Raw genomic sequence first — 16,032 nt, 5'->3', positions numbered from 1 at the left:
TCGACAATAAGGGGGATACCCACCCGGTCCGGAACCTGGTTGACAGCTCCTTGCCCGTTTGGAGTAGCGGGTCCGACTAAGGTTAATGGGACCAGTTTCCCAATGTGAAGGGTGTGCGTGTGTGTGTAGAGTTTGATGGTATTGATCTAAAGGTTTCTCTAAACTAGTCTTAATATTAACTGCTAAACTAACTCTATGCTAATGTAATCTAATGAAGAGAAATAGTACATCTAGTCTACACTAACCCGGGGTGTTTTCTTTTGTTATGCGATCTAGAAAGATTTCAAACAACAGCTGGTAATAAAGATCATTCAACTGTTATCAGAATATAAATCGATAAAGATAAACCATTCTGCATAAGAAGTTAGGCGGGATAGTTGTGAACAGCATATCGCATAATGAGTTTTCTATATATCAAGCATTAATAAATGATCCCACCGTACAAAAGTGCCAAATGGTAATACAAACATTCATACAGTAACATATAGAGAACTCAGCTATGTATTACTTTAGGGATACTAGCAGAATTTAGCGAAGAGATAAAAGTACCATTTATGACTAACTTCACTAATAAACTTCAAGCAATAATGATTTATTTCTACTCGTTCTAATATCTGCTAAGAGTACAGAAGTGCAAAATCAGTAACAAACATTAAAATGCAAACATAAATAAATATCGATCCATCCATTCATCAAAAACCTCCTCTGAGGGTGCAGAAGTGCATGTTCTGAGGACAAGTTTTTTGACAGATTTCCAGACCCTTCTCCAAATTCCATGAGAAGGGTTAAATACTTCTAACTAATTAATCTTAATTACACGAAATTAGGGAATCGGATTCAAATAACCGCCCTTTACTAAAAGCAAATTTATTTCTAAAACTTTAAATCTAATTTCTAACCATTTCTGTATATTCTCTTTAGTGCTGTCAACAGCGCAACGTTTTGCTGGGGACAGTCGGCTGGCCACCTTCTTCTTCCGCTCGGGAGATAAAAGTGGAAATAACAAGAGCTGGCACTTCCTTCTGACAGACTAGAAGATATTTTCGAAAACCTTTCTCTAGCTGGGTGTATTCGCCGCGTGTATACTTAGCACAACCCAGGTTCTTCTCGAACTGATTTTGCTGTTGCTATTCTGGTTTCCGGTCGTGCGAATGACTGAGTGGGTTAGGAGTCGCGCTGTATGGACAATACCCTGTTTCGAGAATTGTTTCCGCTCTTTGTTCCAGGCTGTTCTGGAGCGTCCTCCTTCTTTTCTGTTTCTCTTTTTGCTTTACCCAGTCTGAGCTTCAAGATCTTTTGTGAACATGCTGCTTTTGTGCGCATTTGACTCTGAGTCCTGGATAGTCTAATTTCATCAGTGCCGGTTGGCTTATAGTCTGGAATCTGCGGCCCTACTGCATGCGGCATCCATTTGTGGAGGCATCTTCTCTCTGCTGTCTGATTGGAGCTTTCCCTTTTCCTTTAGATATTTCCTGCATATATATTTATATTAGTTGCGTGTCTTGCAGTCTACGCAAAGAAGAAGGGAAATGAAAAGATTGACATGAAAGCATTAAACTCTAATAAATGCATAATCCTGACATTCATCATGACTTGACTCTTCGAAAAGTGCGATGCAATCATTCCTTGATACTCAAGCATGCGGTCATTAATTTCCTTTAAGGCGCGTGCTTAATCTTGGGTCTATCGGGTATGTGGGAGAATTCGTGCGATGAGTCTTTTCATATCGCAGATCGCAGATCTCGCTTCGCCGATATCGCAAATCACAGATCACTGTCATCGCAGATCGCTGATCGCAGATTTTATTCAATGGTTTATGCCGCCTAGTGCGATGTTTGCGATGTGCGATGTCGCATATCGGCGATCAGCATTTCTTGAAGATCTTATTTTTAGAGAGCACTTGGGATGCATGCGATGCGATGAATTTCGCATCGCTCTTTCACAGTTTTGTTTTCCGCGCTTGGGTAATGCTTCAGCCTTCCCTTGCGATGCGATTTAAGCCTTAGGGAGAAAATACAAAAAAATTTGGAAAAATATTTTTGGGATTTTTCTTTCAGGGTCCCCCCCTTTGCTCAATGTTATTGCTAATATCGAGCAAAGAGGGGGGGTTGTTGGTGACCACAACATGTTCTAACCCCTAAAGGAACAAGGTCAACAGATTACAGCTTCTCCCAGAAGTTCTCCATGAGAAACTGCTCAGAATTGGTCAAAACAGGATCATTGCAGCTGCTCCACTGGCTAAGTGCGTTGAATCTCACCCAAATACACTGTGAGGGTGCGTTGCATTTCAAAAGTCCCTTATGTGGGGTGCGATTGGTGAGAAATGACAAATGGCAGTGTCATTCCGCGAGGTGGAGAGGCAATGGAAGCTTCCAGAATCTTCTCCTGTGACACTTGCCTCACTGAACTCGACCAAGGATGAGTAAGAGGCCATCAGTCTCCAAGTGGAAGCAAGAACTATTAGAGAGAAGACACTAATCAAATCACAAGCTGACTCATCGCCCTTACAAATATCTATATATGGATCCCTCATCCCAGAGATCCAAAGGCTGGAATTTTGCATATTGTAAGGAATTGTTGTTGGTTTCTTGAGACAAACATCAGATTGTCAAGTGATCTAAGCTTTGTTTGAGGTGAAGAGGGGTTTCTTTGCTGGGAGGTTGATGCTGGTTCAGAACAACTGGTTGTAACTCCTCTTGGCTCTTTTCTTGTTTAGCAATAAAAGCTATTTGAGTTTTCCTCCATGCTTTTGTGTCATTGATGCTTGTTACATTTGTATGGTCAATTTACATCTGATCCTAGATTGTTTATGATTATAGATCCATGTCTTTGTATAGTGCTATGCTTCTATGATCTTACAGGTACTTTGTGAAGCTCGGCGTGCAAGGGAGTAGGTAGCTGAGGACTATCAAAGAGGAGAGGGATCAAATCAGGAGATTAGCGCAAGACAGAAGTTGGTCTTTCTATTCCTCTCTATCTATAATTCATAAAGGAAAAACTAAAGTAGCTTTTCTCTGTTTGTTTCTAAGGCAGCTGTCACACCTTAGTGGGATAGAGCAGTTCTATATAGACTCTTTTCCCTGTAACAATGGCCCCTCGGGGATACCAGTGCAATCCAATCAAACCCAACCCCTTCAACAACCAGATCCTTTTTAGTGAATTTCGACGAGAAAAAATGATAATATGTTTTATCTTTCGATGAAAATGAGTTTGCTGAGGGAAATATCCATAAGACAACGATCGTGAATGAGAGGATCATTTAAGTGTGGAAAATAAAATGGATTCGCATTCACAGACATAATAATTCAACAAGAATAGGAAGAATCTTGTATTTACTCATGGGATGACAATAATTGATCTTTATAAATTCTCTGGACTATTTCTATAGTCATAGAGAACAGACCGTAATGGGTGCAAGGAGGGAGCATCTCGGATCCAGCGACGAAAGGTTCGAACCAAAATTTGTGGATGAATAGAATAAGGTATTCATGCATCTAATATAGAATTTGGATGTAGGAATTTATCCTCTAAGAAGGGAAATGTTTAATGGATCGACTGGAAACTCTTACATTCATTCATCCCTTCCATAGAATATTTTAACCATATAGAGAATAGAAGTTCCAGGACCAATGTAAGTGCTTCTAGTACTGATTCAAAATAGAAACTCTTCTTGCAATCAGCTAATGGATTTGGATCGCAATTCACGAATAAAACAATTGAATGATTTTGTTGACGTATTTGACCAATGAAACATTTTACAGTTAGGAAACTTAATTGATCATTGGAACTTAAATGTTCCATTGGTCTGGAGGAACTTGATACATCCAAATAATGATCATGAGAAATTGCGTAAAGATCTTCCTAAAAAAGGAGTGGATATAAAAAGCATTATTGCCAAAATTTATCTTCCTTTCCACATCTATGGAACTCATCCATTTTCAACCCTCATCTATGGCCCTCGTTCATGAGAATAACCTCTTCATTTCTGAGAAAATACATGGTGCAATCTAGTCGGAATAAGATAGGAAAAAAGAGATATATCCGGATATCAATATTCTATCTTCTATAGATTTACTACCCCAGGATCTCATTCGTCAAGAGGAAGAACGAAAACCTTTTATCCTAGCAACCAATCGCTCTCCTGATTCATGGAATTAATGAACCTGGTCAGTACAATATTTATCTTACACATTTGTACTTGAGTATTTAGGACTCATTGTGAGTGTATAAATCCCTGATCTACTCAGGGAAAGCCTCCCGATATTGGGTACTAAACTGCTCTTAACTTCTGGTCAGTAAAGGGAATTCCTCACTCGCTTAATTGGAAAGAGGAACAGAAGCTCATTTCTCTGGGTCTATTTCCTTTTTGTTTGAAGCCTTGGCATAGATCCAAACCCCAATCTACAAAAAGATTGCATTGGAGTTATTTAACAACCTTTGGATTAGAAACTAACATACCTTTCGGTGATCCAAACTCAAAGCTAGGAATTGTTTCCAAATTTTTAAAACCCATCTTCAAAAAAGTGAAGAGACGATTGATGGGATCTACAGGAATAAGACGCGTTCCACGAGTTGGATATATAGACAAGGGTGAACTTAATGACCAGATACAAAATAAATTACTAAGTGAGACTACCCCTATGGGTAGTGCAAATGATTCACCCGAAGTTAATGATCAATTTGGATATGAAACGAAAACAATTAATGTGAAAGATCAAGATGATTGGATGACCACAATGAAAGAGCGGATTGAATCTATCATGATCATAAATAGCTCTCCTATAACTGGAATGTCTCTGGTGGATTCAAAGGTTCATATTGGATCGAAGGGAAGTTTTAACATATTGGGATCAACATTGAAAAAAGATTGGTTCAGATTCGGAAAATACCTGGTTTATTTCGAAATAAAAGTGTACAATCAATCTGAAAAAGGTTCTATTCAATGAAATTTTTTATCAAAAGAATGGACCGAAGAATGGACCAAGATCTCTTACCAAGTGTTATTAATTTCATTGTGTCGAATATAAAATTTTGGATTCAATCCACTTGGATTCAATCCACGAGGAATATAACAAAAATTTACCGATGAATATTCATTATCAATAAAGATATTTCAAGAATCAATAGAGGTAAAATTACCAAATACTATTCAATCAACGAAAACATACAAGATTTTGAAATTTGCCCTGATCGAAACATGTTCTTAATGTCCCAAGCATATATATTTCACAAGATATGGCAGATAATGGCATTAGATATACAAAGAATATTGGATCACGAAAAACCACAAGAACTGAAAGAGAATGACTGGAAACAATGGTTGAGATGTTTTTACCGATACAATTTATCCCCACAAATATGGTCTAGGATAAACCCAAATAAATGTAGAAATATAGTAAATACGAAATGTACGTGTTATGAAGAACGATTCGTTCCTTATGAACAACAAGAAGATTCTATATTTACTACTGTGATGGAACCTTTTTTGGGACTACTTTGGAAAATGAACAAACATTACAGATACGATCTCTTATCATACAGTTATCTCAATTCTACAAAAGATTCAGATATTCTCAATTTGATAGATATTCCAGGACCACCAGTACAACCTGCTATACCAGATGAGTGGGATATTATCGATCGTGAAGGAATTCTCAAGGAAAAGTTTATTAATGATATTATCAAGGAGGATTGGAAGGGTACCAATTTCAATATCGTGAATGGTTCTCGTTCTATTATTGATATTTATGATGCTATAAGTTCTTCTGATTACGATCATACAACAAGTATTGACAGGAAAAAGAAAAAGACTGATCTTATTACGAATCAGCAGGGGATTGACGAGATGCGAAGAGAAAATGTTGGCATTATGGATTCTCCGAAAATCGAGAAGAGAATATCCCAATTAGATCTCAATTTCTGGTTATTCCCGGAACTTTCAGGAATAAAGAACATATATTATGAAACTAAATCGAAATTCATACCAGGAAATTCACTTTTACGGGAAGAACAAGAGCGGAAAAGGATAGAGGAAGAAGAATGGGAGGAAACAACAAATGTTCTAGAACAAATAATAGGTATTAGATCAGATGTTAAGAACAAACAAGTAGAAGATGGTCAAGATAAAAATGGTCAAGTATAACATCAAGATGGTCAAGTAGAAGATCAAGATGGTCAAGTAGAATATCAACAAACTGATGGAAAGAAAAAAACTAATAAAGGTCTTTTTCAATGCAAAGTACTAGACATTCTAGGGAAAAAACGTTTCTTCTATCTGGCGGATATTTGTAGGGTTATGTCCAGAATGAAGGATCCGGGAACATGTCTTCGGATCCAAGAGGGAAATATTGACCTGAGTCTAATGGCCTTTTGCATTGCTATTCAGAAGAATAACAGTGCAAATAAAATATCGAAAGAACTTGCTCTGAGAGGAATGTTTGGGGAAAGGTACACAATGATAATGAAATAAGGGAAGATAAAAAAATAATGGTATTCCAACCATATCATTTATCAAGCATAGTGGATGACCAATACCTGATGTATAAAATTGTAAGTATTTCATTGAAGTTTAAAAAAAGAGCCAGGGAATGGATAGATGGAGATTTTTATGATGGATATGTGCAACGTGGGAAAATTCTGGGGGATGAGAAAAATATTTTTAGTTCCCTCAATTTAGAAGATATTTTTCTTCCAAAACGTCGTAGAGAATTTCGAATCTTGAATCGGTTTGATTTGGAGAACGATCACGTAGGATTTTCCAATGGAAAAGACATACAAAATGATGGAGAACTCATGGGAAGAGACCAACATCTTAGCGTAGATACAACGCAAATAATTAAACGTTCTTTTTGTCTTAGTTATCGATTAGAGGATATTATTTGCATGAATAGATATTGTTTCAATACAAATGATGGCAGTCGATCCGCGATGTTGAGAATACGTATGTATCCCCTAACTGTCAATTGATAAATTTTTTGCTTCAATTCTGTTTTCGTAAAAAAAGGAGAATGGATTGATTCAATGGAGTTTCAGGATATGGAAAAAATTGAACCAATATGTTCATTCTGTTTCATCAATGTGAAAAGATTCTACATCTCGTATCATATTTTTCCATAGGTTAAAACCAGATGTTCCTCCAAGAAGATAGGAAGAATCTGACCATTTTTTTTTTAACTGGTCGAACAGAACGAATCAGAATTATTATATGAACCATGAAAATGAAAGAATGGATATAATTCTTTTTTTTGACTTGAAAAAAATTAAGCCCTCGAAAAATTTGTGTTTTTTTATGATCAATAATTTTTCCATTAGTTCATCTCTGATTCACGATAAACAGGGAGAATTTGTTGAATCTCAGGCATTTTATTTAACCAATCAGGTCCTAATACTTACCCGACATCTGCAATTGCACGGAAGAGACTATTCATCCCAAAGGGGTTTGTGGAAAATTTTGAGAAAATGTAAGCAACTTCTAGTTTATCTATTTAACAGGGATAAACTTCGTTACGATGATTTAATTGGTCAATTGGGTATCCATGGGCTAAAAACCCGCTAATTTCTAAGTTTTCAATTCCAATCCAATTTTTAGAGATCCAGGATCAAGTCGTTCCTTTTTCTTTTTACTTTTCTCATTTAGAAAACAAATCGAAGAGGGGTTACACATGATCATGCTTGCTGAAATACCCCCTCATGGTAAGTATGGGTCCTCATTATCCATCGATACACATTGTTCTTCGACTTATTGCTAGATGGTAAATATTTTATTGGCTGTGAACCTCCATCAGATTATTTACATAGGGGGTAGGAAGAAAATTGTTTAGAACCGAACAATATCTCCCCTATGTAACACAATGGGATTATTGCGCTACTATGTTCACAGAGTCAATAAAGGTAAATGCACCAAAAAGATCGATCGGGAAATATGTATCCTAAAGGGCTAGCTATAGCATAGTGATTATGCTAAAGTTGGGTCGTATAACTTTTTTTATAGCCTGGCTTTTTTCATGGCAAATATCAATGCTCAAACTTTTTATTCTTATATTTTCCAAAAACTCCATTCTTTTCTATTTTTGGAGATAGGGACATGATATATGATCTATTTCTACTACAGGTATGCGAATTATGCATAATCATTATATCACATGTATCATTTACCTATGACTATTAAATCTCCCTATAAAGAATAGATCTCCCATTCTTGATTCGTATCTCTTTCATTTATAATGCGTAATGCCCAAACCATTGTGACAGAGATACATAAAAAGAGCTGACTAATCTAGTGCAATTTGATCATATCGATGAAACCCCCTTCTACATCTTAGTAGCTCAAAATAGGATCAATTCATTCATTAACAGCTTATATATGGTAATATTAGCCTGTATGTAATATTATTGGGAGCTATAAATATATTTGGATGTCTCCCCTAAAATTGGAAAGTCTAACATGATAATAATCATATGGGATATCATGGATCAAAAACATAGTTTCATTCTAGATATGTATATAATATAACTATCCAATCAAAAAAATTATAAAGTGATGGTATAACCATTTATTGTTTGGAATCTAGCTATTCCGATTCTTCCCATCGTAAGCGAAATAAGAGAAAATTTACATAAATTATTTGTACGATAACGCATGTGACTATTCCCCATTCTCTTTCAGAACAGTGGGATCTGAAACCACGACCTCCATGACCTGAAGATGGCATGCTACCAAGGTACGCCATGCTCCGTTATAACTATCAACCAGCATAAAATTGATTCAAAAGTTAATTCCCGAACTTAGATCTTATTTGGACTTATATTATATTCACAGCTCACTCCCTTTGCTAGACACGTTCCATAACACTGACGATCTGGTGTAAATAAGCTAGTATGGTCCCTACAAAGCCACCATGGTGAAATTTGTAGACACGCTGCTCTTAGGAAGCAGTGCGAGATCATCTCGGTTCAAATCTGAGTGGTCGTATTTTTCCAGGAAGATGTCATCAATCACTTCTTCCTATCTAACAATTTATGTTCAATCTGTTTTCATTGTGACGGATCAATCCTATCTTTACATCATAAATCTCATTCGAGAATAAAACGAATAAATGCGTTTATTATGATATTCATAACTTTAGAACATATATTGGCTCACATCGCTTTTTCTCTCATTTTGACTGTCACTCTCATTTGTTGGGGAACCCTAGTTTATTGAATTGAAGGACTAAGTAGTTCGGGAGGAAAGGGCATGATAGTTACTTTTCTTTGTACAACAGGATTATTAATTAATCGTTGGCTTTATTCAGGACATTTACCGTTGAGTAATTTGTATGAATCATTCATGTTCCTTTCTTGGAGTTCATCTGTGTTCCATATACTTCTCGAAGTACGGAGTCGAGATGATCAGTGGTTAGGTGCAATTACCACGCCAAGTGCTATGTTAACTCATGGTTTTGCTACTTTAGGTCTTCTGGAGGAAATGCAACGATCCAGAATGTTAGTACCTGTGCTACAATCTCATTGGTCAATGATGCATGTAAGTATGATATTGTTCAGCTATGCAACCCTTTTATGTGGATCCCTAGCATCCATAGCTCTTCTAGTGATTATGTCTGAAGTAAATAGACAGGTTATTTTTGGTGTGATGGACAATTTATTTTCCCGAGCCATTCTTCCCAATGAAAATTTTGATTCACATGAAAAGAAAAAAAGTGATTTGCAATACACTGTTTATTTTCATCAACGAATTATCGTAAATGTCAATTGATTAAACAATTAGATCATTGGAGTTATCATGTGATTGGTCTTGGTTTTTCTCTTTCAACCATAGGTACTCTTTTTGGAGCAATATGGGCCAATGAAGCATGGGGATCTTATTGGAGCTGGGATCCAAAAGAGACTTGGGAATTAATTACTTGGCTACTCTAAATAGCCCCTAATACCATTCAAACAACCCAAAATCCATCCAGCCACTATACGGATCCCCCATCCACCTAGGGGCCCCCTAGTGTGGTAATCCAACATATGACCACTCACCAATAGGGGCCCCGATGGTCTATGTTCTAAGTATTTCCCCCTTCTTTTCGCTCCCCGATGGGGGTTCTTTTCACCTTTCCCTCATGGTACTACTTCACTATCGGTCACCCAGGAGTATTTAGCCTTGCAAGGTGGTCCTTGCTGATTCACACGGGATTCCACATGCCCCATGCTACTCGGGTTAGAGCATAAGCCAGTGATGCTTTCGGCTACTGGACTCTCACCATCTAGGGTGCAGGACTCAATTGCTTCTCCTAGCAGCACAGAGCTTGTATTGTGCTCTCCCACAACCTCGTTTTCATGGTTTAGGCTGCTCCCATTTTGCTCGCCGCTACTACGAGAATCAATTTTGCCTTCTATTCCTCTGGCTAATAAGATGTTTCATTTCACCAGGTAGTCTCTTGCTTGCCCATGGATTCACCAGTAGTGAAAAAGGTTAACCTATTCAGGAATCTTCGGATCTATGCTAATTTTCAACTGCCCGAAGCATGTTGCTGCTTACCACGCCCTTCGTCATATCTGGGTGCCTAGGTATCCACCGTAAGCCCTTCCTCATTTGAACCTCGTCATTCAAGGCTATTCCATCCTAAGGTGCTACAAAATGGAAAAATATTATCAATGTCCATGAATGAGAAATCATAAATAAAACTATTGGATCAGAATAATATCGTGGTATCATATACCATTTACCATTTAGCATCACGGGCTAGAGACAATCAGACTCGAACCACTGACATCTACCACAGCGTAAACCACCATCTCTCAGGCCTCCCCGACTGGATTCTACCTTAGAGGCCAACGATAGACAATAACTCCCCCCCAAACACAACTCACAACTTTCATCGTACTGTGCTCTCCAAAGAGTATCTCTTCCAAAAAGGTGTTGAGTTGAAATCCCATTTTAGGGATTCTTGTAGTTCTGGGCTATCCAGCTACAAGAGAACCAAAAAAAGAGAGCTATCCCCTTTTTCCACCCGACTCTTTGGCCCTAAGAATGATTTCCCTTCTCCGACCCTTCTCGTCCAACTGGAGCAGGCAGCTAATGCATTCTCGACTGTGGGTATATGGTCGGTCTATGACCCTTGGATGTCTTTGGCACCCTTGGATCTCGTAGCTCCTATGGGGTGGAGATGATGGGGTGAGTCCATGACATGGATTTTTCTTCCTTTTACCACATTTTTCTCAAAGGGTTGAAGGGAGATAGCACATCAAGCTGTTCGCAAGGGCCAACTTGATCCTCTTCCCCAGTGATCTCAGATGAAGTAACCCTAGGAGAGTTGTCGACTCCAACTATCACCCATGTGCGATCTATATTAGATATATCCAACTACCCACTCTACCTTCTCTACGTTCTTGACAGCCCATCTTTCTTTGTCTCTGTAGAGTTTTTCAGTGGCATGTTTTGGTCCTATTACCCATTACTGAGAAAAAGTAAGCCACTGGTTCGAGTAAAAGATACTATCATTACCACCTAGATGATTAGACATCCAACCCGTAATTGCAACAACCAAATTGCAAGAGCGGAGCTCTACCAACTGAGCTATATCCCCCATACTTGGACCAAGTGGTCCATACATGAAAAAAATAAAAAATAAGATGCTTTTTATTTTTCTTCCTATGATTTTCCCTGGAGCAACTGGGCTATCCTGGACTTGAATGAGAGACCTCGCCCATGAAGTAAATCCTTGCACCTGCGATACTATCCAATCAACTAATTGGAAGAGAATCAATAGATTCTTTTTCAGGATGGATGAAAAATTGTCCCCAATTCATCGTATACCTTTTGATCATATAGGGTGCTCGGAAATGGTTGAAATAGTGAAATAGGAGGATTTCTATGACTATAGCCCTTGGAAAGTCTTCTAAAGAAGGAAAAACTTTATTTGATACTATGGATGACTGGCTACGCAGGGATACGATGGGTTGGTCCGGTCTATTGCTCTTTCCTTGTGCCTATTTTGCCTTAGGTGGATGGTTCACGAGTACAACCTTTGTGACTTCATGGTATACTCACAGATTGGCTAGTTCCTATTTGGAAGGTTGTAATTTCCTAATTTCCGCAGTTTCTACACCTGTAAATAGCTTAACACATTATTTGCTACTATTATGGGGTCCCGATGCACAAGGAGATTTGACTCGTTGCTGTCAATTAGGTGGTCTATGGACCTTCGTTGCTCTTCACAGTGCTTTCGATCTAATAGGTGTCATGTTATGTCAATTTGAGCTTGCTCGATCTGTACAATTGAGACCTTATAATGCAATTGAATTCTCTGCTCCAATTGCTCTCTTTGTTTCTCTATTTTTTGATCTATCCAATGGGACAATTCGGTTGGTTTTTTGCAGCTAGTTTTGGTGTAGCAGTCATTTTCTGTTTTATCCTCTTCTTTCAAGGTTTTCATAATTAGACCTTGAATCCATTTCATATGATGGGAGTTGCCAGAGTATTGGGTGCTGCTCGTCTATGTGCTATTCATGGTGCTACCATGGAAAATACTTCCAAATCATTCACACTAGGGGGGGCCCTAGTGTAGCTGGAGACAAAAGATTTGTCTCAGAAAACATGAGTAAACAAGCTTCTACTCTACCTTCCAGAGATAAAGGTACATGGACAACCATCTGATCTCCATCAAAGTCTGCATTAAATCCCCCACAAACCGATGAATGTAAACGAATGGCACGCCCTTCTACTAAAATAGGTTGAAATGCTTGTATTCCCAATTTGTGTAAGGTAGGTGCTCGATTCAACAATATGGGATGTCCTTGCATAACCTCTTGAAGTACTTCCCATACAATGGGTCCCTTATCTCGAATCATATTGTTAGTAGTTCTTAGGTTGGGAGAAATATGTCGTCCGATGAGACTACGAATTAAAAATGCTTGAAAAAGCTCTATTGTTATTTTTGAGGGTAATCCACATTGGTACAATTATAGAAAGGGACCCACCACAATAACGGAATGACCTGAATAATCAACTCATTTGCCTAGTAAATTTTCACGAAATCTTCCCTCTTTTCCTTCGATCACATCTGAGAACGATTTATAAGACCTATTATGACTGTCTCTCATTGGTTGTCCACAGATACCATTATTGATAAGTGCATCGACGGATTCCTGGATCAATTTTGTTTGATAAATAACAAATTACTCAGATCCACTTCTTGCTAATAAATTTGTAAGAGTATTATTCTAATTGATAACTCTTCGATAAAGTTCATTTAGATTTGACGAGGTAATAATTCCACCTTCATCTAATTGAACGATTGGCCTCAGTTCGGGAGGAATAACTAGTAATAGGCATAAGACCATTCATTTCGGTTCTATATTTGTTCGAAGGAAATGTTTAGCCAATTTCATGCGTCCAACCAGAAAATCCTTTCTTCTTCTAATCTTTTCATCCTCCCATCTATCCGCAGTAGATTCTTGGTTCTCTTCCAATCTATTCCATTCAATTCCACCAAGTTCTTCCATTCCAGATCCAGACCCATCAGTTGTTTCCCGATAGCATCTCCCCCAGTAGCTATTTATCTCTCTTTAAATGTTCTAGAACCCCGAGGAAAGAGGTAATAAGGATGAGCAGAGAGGTAATGAGGAATAATATCTCTCTAGGATTGAATCTCATAATCGAATGTACCCCTTGATCTCAATAAAGTTCGTTTGTTAGCTATGGGCCTAGCAAGAAAAAGATTTGGATAGGTTATTCTAAGATTCCCTCACCTTCAGGATCGGACGTGAAAGTTTCCTCTCATCCGGCTCAAGTAACTAAAAAAAAGATGCAAAAAACTCTTTTTCGCTCTGAAGAGAGATCGCTACTCTCTGCTCAAGTTCCAAGTGAAATTGAGTATTCCTTTATGTTATGATTCTACAACATAGATATGGAATTATTGAGCAATCTCCTCCCTTTCGAACAATCATTTTCTTCTTGAAAGACCCTCAATTATGGATTTACTTGTCTTTATCTCGTTCCATTTGATCCTTTAGGTTCCTGATTTCTTTGCTTTACTTCGATGGTTACAATACTATTGATCGAAGCATGTGTGTGATGAATAGACTCCTATAGCCATATCTTTGGTCCGTAATACCTCTATTCACGACTAACACAAATAAAAGAGAATGAATTTCAAATTCCATTATCTGAAAGAAGTGTTTTCACGAAGTTCAATTAGCAATAACCAATTGAGCTACAATCCCAATACAGTACAGTTCACGTACTATTGGATAATATTTATTCCATGATAGGTGCTAGATAGGTCATATAGATTATGCGAGTGCTAGGTCGATTAAATATATTATCCTTCTCTTTCATTTTTGAAATGTATAGATTCATACGGAATTGGGAATCTATGATATGAATAGATATCGATGTCAGGGTTCAATAACCAATTATCTTTTCATTCATGATTAGCATGAATATAACCATACCGATAGATTGGTATTGATGATATTGGTTAGATCGAGCTAGATTTGCACCAGCGTAGGCATATTGCCAATGGATTTACAGTCTGTCCTCATTAACCACTCGGGCATCGACGCAGGAACAAGACAGTAATTGAAAATTATTTAGGATACCTAACGAATGGATCATGATACCCCCACGGCAGGTTGAATCCCCGTTGCCTCCTAGAAAGAGAGATGTCCTGATCCACTAGATGATAGGGGCCACCAATATATTCTTTATAATATGAAAGTGATCGGGAAGTTGTCAATAGTATGACCAGAATTCTTGGTTTCCTCAACTTTTTTTTCAATAAACTCGCCTATCGATAAAATGGAGTCCCTTCAGAAATTACTTATTGCAACTAAAACAACTCTAAAGCAATTTACGAAATCTCTATTTGTAATCCATCGGGCCAGTTCTGATAAAAAAGACTTTATGGACTCAAATTATACAAAACGTTTCATGCTTGATAATTTTAATCCAATATAAACTAAAAACCCATCCTCTGGGCCCCTAGTTGCAGCGTATGGATATATAGGGGTTGTTGTGGATATGGTCTATTCGGCTCTTCCTTGACCAGGGGTGGATGGCATACAGAATCGGGCATCTACGATATGAATGGATATCTGATGAAATGAAACCAACCATTTTATGAACCCAAAACTAATTCCTTGGTGGATCAATTGCAAAAAGTTTTTGTAGAACTTCCAATACATGTTCGACAGATTCCTTCCCGAAGTGTTCAATTCACATTATATCTTCTCGACTGTAGTTTAAGAGGTCCAATAATGTATGTATACTGGATCTTCTGAAGGAGTTATAGGTTTTGGGGGGTAACTCTAATTGGTTAATGAAAATAAGTTGAAATGCTATTTTTTCTTTCGTTGCCCCCGTATCAGTCAATGCATGCAAAAGGGGGAAGGGAAGCATATTAGACCCTTTTTCCCACATCCTCGAAATCAATCCAACACTCAAATGGTCCCTAGAAATAATTCATCGAGCAACTAATGAATAGCACTGGCAAACCCCTTCCCAAATTGTCGAATGTAATCTTCTTACAGGGTTAATGAATTCTCAATCAATATGAATGAATCACCCGGAATTATCTTTTTACCAGTAGCTATCGGTCCAGAGACTGGACCGGAAGAAAACTCTCCACAGACATAGCCAAAGTTTTGTGAATTTTACATTTAGGTGTAAGAAAGAATATGAATATCCAGTTTGTCCTTTCATTTCTCGATCTTATTGATCCAATCATTCGACCCTCTAGATGGATTAGGTTTTTTCAATATTGATTATTAGAGTGAGTAGACCCCGATATTACAGAAATCCCACCTATTGCAAAGAGTAACTTGTAATTTCACATACCTAAAAATGACTAGGTTCTATTGCACTATCCACTTGGTTTTATCTAATAAGTAACACCTACTTGTTAATACAAGGTACTATATAATAAGTCTGTGGCATAACTCCATCTATGTCGGATACTATTGGAAAAGCAACATACATCTACGTAGAACCAATGATCCCCGTGCAATTTGAATTACTGGGTTCATCTGCACGGGCATAATGTC

The sequence above is a fragment of the Pinus tabuliformis genome, chromosome 5_1 (assembly GCF_031772625.1).
Source record: "Pinus tabuliformis cultivar Carrire ecotype Pingquan chromosome 5_1, CPIR1, whole genome shotgun sequence".
NCBI classification, from domain to species: domain Eukaryota; kingdom Viridiplantae; phylum Streptophyta; class Pinopsida; order Pinales; family Pinaceae; genus Pinus; species Pinus tabuliformis.
Note: the sequence above shows the minus strand (reverse complement) of the source record.